Source organism: Prionailurus bengalensis, chromosome X, assembly GCF_016509475.1.
Source record: "Prionailurus bengalensis isolate Pbe53 chromosome X, Fcat_Pben_1.1_paternal_pri, whole genome shotgun sequence".
In the NCBI taxonomy this organism is placed as follows: domain Eukaryota; kingdom Metazoa; phylum Chordata; class Mammalia; order Carnivora; family Felidae; genus Prionailurus; species Prionailurus bengalensis.
This window is the reverse complement of record NC_057361.1, coordinates 104,587,239-104,593,470: the sequence shown is the minus strand read 5'-3', so window position 1 is coordinate 104,593,470 and position 6,232 is coordinate 104,587,239. Positions and strand designations below refer to the sequence as shown.

The following is a 6,232-nucleotide window of genomic DNA, read 5'->3' as shown; positions in this document are numbered from 1 at the left end:
TTAGATTTTTTTTTAAATCTTTTTTTCAATGTTTATTTATTTTTGGGACAGAGAGAGACAGAGCATGAACGGGGGAGGGGCAGAGAGAGAGGGAGACACAGAATCTGAAACAGGCTCCAGCCTCTGAGCCATCAGCCCAGAGCCCCACGTGGGGCTTGAACTCACGGACCGCGAGATCGTGACCTGGCTGAAGTCGGACGCTTAACCGACTGTGCCACCCAGGCGCCCCTAGATTTTTTAATGAAAAAGAAATTTATTGGAAGTCATAAGACTACCATTATAAAACATGATCAAGCTATCAGAAAATGTTTTTAAAAATGATACTTGGGTTAGATGGCCAAACCAAGATGGGTCAGTGAGAGTGGTGGTGATGGCCCCCTGGAGGTGGCAAGAAGGATGACAAGGACAGGAAAAAAATACAAACTTCCTGTACCAACTACAGTGCAGTAAAAGAAGAAAAAGGGACCAGATGCTGCCAGCAAGTTGCCCCTGGTGACATCTCATACTCAGTGCTGGTTAAAATTATTGAAATTAGAGAGAATTAAAGATTATATTCTCATGGAGGAAGAATTCATTAGAAATCAGGAACAAATGAAGCCTTTAGAAGAAAAGCAAGAGGAGGAAAGATCAATGGTTGATGATTGAGGGGGACCCCAAAGGTAGGAACATTTGAAAATATCATTGATGACAACCATGCCATTGTGTCTATATCTGTAGGCTCAGAACACTACATCAGCATTTTTTCCATTGTAGACAAGGGTCTGCTGGAACCAAGCTGCTCAGTCCTGCTTAACCTCAAGACATAGAGGTGCTCATGGATGACACAGATCCCTTGGTTACAGGGATGAAGGTAGGAAAGTCTCCCCAGGAAACCTATGCTGATTTTCAGGGGTTGGACAACCAAATCCAGGAAATTAAGGAATCTGTGGAGCTTTCTCTCACTCATCTTGAATATTATGAAGAGATGGATATGAAGCCCCCAAAGGGGGTCATTCTAGATGATCTGCCAGGCACAAGCAAAACCTTATTAGCTAAAGCAGTAGCAAACCAAACCTCAGCCACATTCTTGAGAGTGGTTGACACTGAACTTATCCAGAAGTACCTAGGTGATGGGTCCAAACTCATTCAGGAATTGTTTTGAGTTGCAGAAGAACATGCACCATCCATTGTGTTTATTGATAAAATTGATGCCATTGGGACAAAAAGATAAGACTCAAATTCCAGTCGTGAGAGAGAAATTCAATGAACCATGTTGGAACCATTGAAGCAGTTGGATGGATTTGATATAAGGGGTGACATGAAAGTTATCATGGCCACAAACTGAATAGAAACTTTGGATCCAGCACTTGTCAGATCAGGCTTCATTGGCAGGAAGATGGAGTTCCCCCTTGCCCAATGAAAAGACTAAGAAATGCTTCTTTCAGATCCAAACAAGCAGGCTGACACTGGCCAATGACATAACCCTGGACAACTTGATCATGGCTAATGATGACCTCTCTTGTTGCCAACGTCAAGGCAATTTATATAGAAGCTCGTCTGATGGCCTTGAGAGAGCATGGAATGAAACTAACAAATGAAGACTTAAAAAAATCTAAAGAAAACGTTCTTTATAAACAACAAGAAGGCATCCCTGAGGGGCTCTATCTCTAGCAGACCACAGTTAACTTCAGGGAAATGGTTGGGAGTGTCCCCACCCCTTAGATGGATGAGATTGGGGAAGTTGCCTAGAGGAATCCATGTTCTAGTTGCTCTTTATTAGCAAAATCTCCTTTGTACCTTTTTGAGCATATGTACAGGATACCCAATAGGCTGCCTTTATCTGTTGGTCACATGCAGTACTCTCTCCCCAATAAAGTGTGCCCCTGTCAAAAAAAATGATACCTAAGGATCAGTTAAATTTAAGAAAACCTGGCATACATATAGACTATGCTATTTGTGATAAATGGGGGGAGCGTTGTCTGTCTTTAGTGTTTTCCTGAGTTTTCTTCCTCTTTTTTTGTAAACCAGGTGAAGGAAAATAAATTGAAGTAATTTAGAGCCTTTGATGGCAAACAATTTCTTATTGAAAGTCCTGTTTTTCATAGAAATACACATGGTAGAAGTATATTTCACTTTCCTTAACTAGTTTAACAAAATCATAAGACTACATCATTTTTGGTAGGGAAAATCAAGTAACTTTCAAAATTAATGAACATGTAATATTATTCTTACATTTTACCGGATTGTCATTTTGCTGAAGACTAGGTCCATATCTTTCACTAATTTTTCTCAGCACTATATTCATTATGTGTTCAAATTCTCTCTAAAACCAATGGCTAAAATCAAGAAGACAAGAAACCCAAAAGCCCAAGTGTCCATTGACTGATGAATGGATAAAGAAGATGTACATACACATAATGGAATGAATACTACTCAGCCATCAAGAAGAATGAAATCTTGACATTTGTAATGAGATCGATGGAGCTAGAGTGTATTATGCTAAGTGAAATAAATGAGTCAGAGAAAAACAAGTATCATATGGTTTCACTCATATATTGAATTTAGGAAACAAAACATATGAACATATGGGAATGGGAAAAAAAGAGAGAGGGAAGCAAACCATAAGGGACTCTTAATGATAAAGAACAAACTGAGGGTTGATGGAGGTGGGTGAGGGATGGGCTAAATGGGTGAGAGGTATTGTTATGATGAGCACTAGGTGTTATATGTAAGTAATGAATCGTTAAATTCTATTCTTGAAACCAATATTACAATATATGTTACCTAATTAGAATTTAAATAAAAATTTGTAAGAAGAAAATCATAAGAAACAAGTGTTGGCAAGGATGTGGAGAAAAAGGAACCCATGTGCACTGTTGGTAGGAATACAATTTAGTACAGCCACTGTGGAAAACAATATGGAAGTTCTTAAAAAATTTAAAATAATACTATATTATCCAATAATTCCACTAGCATTACCCAGGGATAGCAACAACACTAACTTGAAAAGTTATATTTACCTGTATGTTTATTACAGCATTAACAATAGCCAAGACATGGAAACAACCTAAGTATCCATCAATAGACAAATGGATAAGGAAAATGCACATACACACACACACACACTCACATAGACAAAATGGAATATTACACAGCCATAAAAAGGGTGACATCATGCCATGTCAACAACATGGATGGACCTAGAAGGTATTATGCTAAGTGAAATAAGTCAGACTGAGAAAGACAAATACCATTTTATTCCAATCACAAATGGAATAAAAGAAAAACAAATAAACAAAAAGTAGAATCAGAACTATAAACACAGAGAACAAACGGATAATTGCCAGGGGTGTAGGGAAAGGGAAAAATGGGTGAGAGGAGAGGGAGATAAAGGCCTCCAGTTATGGAATGAGTAATTCAGTGGAATAAAAAAAAGCATAAGGAATACAGTCAATGATATTGTAATAGCAATGTAACGGGACAGATTGTAGCTACATTTGTGGTGAATATAACATAATGTATAAACTTGTCAAATCAAATCACTAATTTGTTTACCTGAAACTAATGTAACATTGTGTGTCAATTATAAATAACTAAACAAATAACTAAATAAGTAGATAAATAAATAAATGTAACAGAATTAACAAAACCAAATTGTCTCTAAAACCAAGACTTTAAGTGGGGTCTATGTCTGCTGTAATGCTAGCTTCACAGAATGAATTTGAAAGCTTTCCTTCCATTTCTATATTTTAGAACAGTTTGAGAAGAACAGGTATTAACTCTTTTTTAAATGTCTGGTAGAATTCTCCTGGGAAGACATGGGGCCCTGGACTCATGTTTGTTGGGAAATTTTTGATAACTGATTCAACTTATTTGCTGGTTGTGAGTCTGTTCAAATTTTCTATTTCTTCCTATTTCAGTTTTGTTAGTTTGTATATGTCTAGGAGTTTTTCCCTCTCTTCCAGAATGCCCAGTTTGTTGGCACATAGTTTTTCATAGTATTCACTTATAATTGTTTGTATTTCTGTGGTGTTGATTGTGACTCTTCTCTTTCATTTGTGATTTTACCTATTTGGGTCTTTTGTAATTTCTTTTTGATAAGTATGGTTAGTGGTTTATCAATTTTGTTAATTCTTTCACAGGACCAGCTTTTAGTCTCATTGATCTGTTCTACCATATTTTTTGTTTGTTTGTTTCTATAACATTTATTTCTTCTCTAATCTTTATTATTTACCTTCTGCTTGGTTTAGGCTTTATTTGATGTTTTCTTTTCTGGTTCCTTTAGATGTAAGGTAAGTCTGTGTATTTAAGACCTTTCTTGCTTCTTGAGATAGGCCTGAATTACAATACACTTTCCTCTTAGGACTGCCTTTGCTGCATCCCAAAGGGTTTGGACTGTCGTGTTTTCATTTTCATTGGCTTCCATGTATTTTTTAATTTCTTCTTCAATTTCATGGTTAACCAATTCATTCTTTAGTAGGATGTTCTTTAATCTCCATATATTTGAGGGTTTTCCAAATATTTACTTGTGGTTGATTTCAAGTTTCATAACGTTGTGATCTGAAAATATGTATGGTATGATCTTGACTTTTTGTACCTGTTGAGGGCTGATTTGTGACCACGTATGTGATCTACTCTGGAGAATGTTCCATGTGCACTCTAGAAGAATGAGTATTCTGCTGTTTTAGGGTGAAATGTTCTGAATATATCTGTTAAGTCCACCCAGCCCAATGTGTTATTCAGTGCTATTGTTTCCTTGTTGATTTTCCGGTTAGATAATCTGTCCATTGCTGTGAATAAGGATATTAAAGTCCCCTACTATTATTGTATTATTGTCAATGAGTTTCTTCATGTTTGTGATTAACTGATATATATATTGGTGTTCCAAGTTAAGGGCATAAATTATTTACAATTATTAGATCTTCTTAGTGGATAGACCCCTTAATTATGATATAATGCCCTTCTTCATCTCTTGTTACAGTTTTTTTTAATCTAATTTGTCTGATAGAAGTATGGCTACTCTGGCTTTCTTTTGATCCATTAGCATAATAGATGGTTCTCCATTCCCTCACTTTGAATCTGCTGGTGCCTTTAGATCTAAAATGAATCTCTTTTAGCCAAATACACACGAATCTTTTTTTTTTGTCCACTATAATACCCTATGTATTTTGATTGTAGCATTTAGTCCATTTACATTCAAAGCGATTATAGAAAGATATGAATTTAGTGCCATTGTGTTACCTGCAAAGTTGGTGTTTGTGGTAATGTTCTCTGGTCCTTTGTAGTCTTTGTTGCTTTCATCTTTTTTTCTCCTCTCAGAGTCCTCCTTAATATTTCTTGTGGGGTGGTTTAGTGGTCATGAACTCCTTTAGTTTTTGTTTGTCTGGTAAATTCTTTAATCTCCTTATATTCTGAATGAAAACCTTGCTGGGTAAAGAACTCTTGGCTGCATGTTTCCCATTCAGCACATTGAATATTTCCTGCTATTCCCTACTGGCTTGCCAAATTTCAGTGGACCGGTCTGGTGCTAACCTTATTTGTGCACCCTTGTAGTTTAAGGGCCTTTTGTCCCTAGCTATTTTCAGAATTCTCTCTTTACCTTTGTATTTTGCAAGTTTCACTATGATATGTTGTTGTGTTCACCTATTTTTTATTTGAGGAGAGTTCTCTGTGCCTCTTAGACTTGAATGCCCATTTCCTTACCCAGATTAGGGTAGTTCTCAACTATAATTTTTTTCAAATAAATCTTCTGCCTCCTTTTCCTGCCCTTCTTCTGGAACTCCTATGATATGGATAATGTTTCATTTTATGGAATCACTAAGTTCCTTATGTCTCCCCTCATAATTTAATAGTTTCCTTTCCCTCTTCTTTTCAGCTTCATTATTTTACATGACTTTATCTTCCATATCACCCATTCTCTTCTCTGTTTCTTCAATCCTCAAGTAACTGTATCCAGTCAGCTTTGCATCTCAGTTATAGCATTTTTTATTTCAGGGTGACTAGTTTTTAGGTCTTTGATCTCTGCAGCTTTTTTAAGGCCCAGCTAGTAGTCTTATGACTGTTGTTCTCAATTCTTGTTCAGATCTATTGCTTATATCTGTTTTGAGCAAGTCCCTGGCTGTGATTTCTTCTTAACCTTTCTTTTGGGGAGAATTCCTCTGTATTGTCATTTTGGCTAAGTTTCTGCCTTTTGAGTGTTTTAAAAGCTTGTTATGTTTCCTGCACCTGAGTGTGCTGCTATATTAAAAAGGGG

At 36.5% G+C, this 6,232-nt stretch overlaps 1 pseudogene; it reads left to right on the top strand.

Annotated features, from left to right (window-relative positions):
• Positions 1–482: 482 nt before the first annotated feature.
• LOC122477518 lies at positions 483–1,650 on the top strand (annotated as a pseudogene).
• Positions 1,651–6,232: the final 4,582 nt, after the last annotated feature.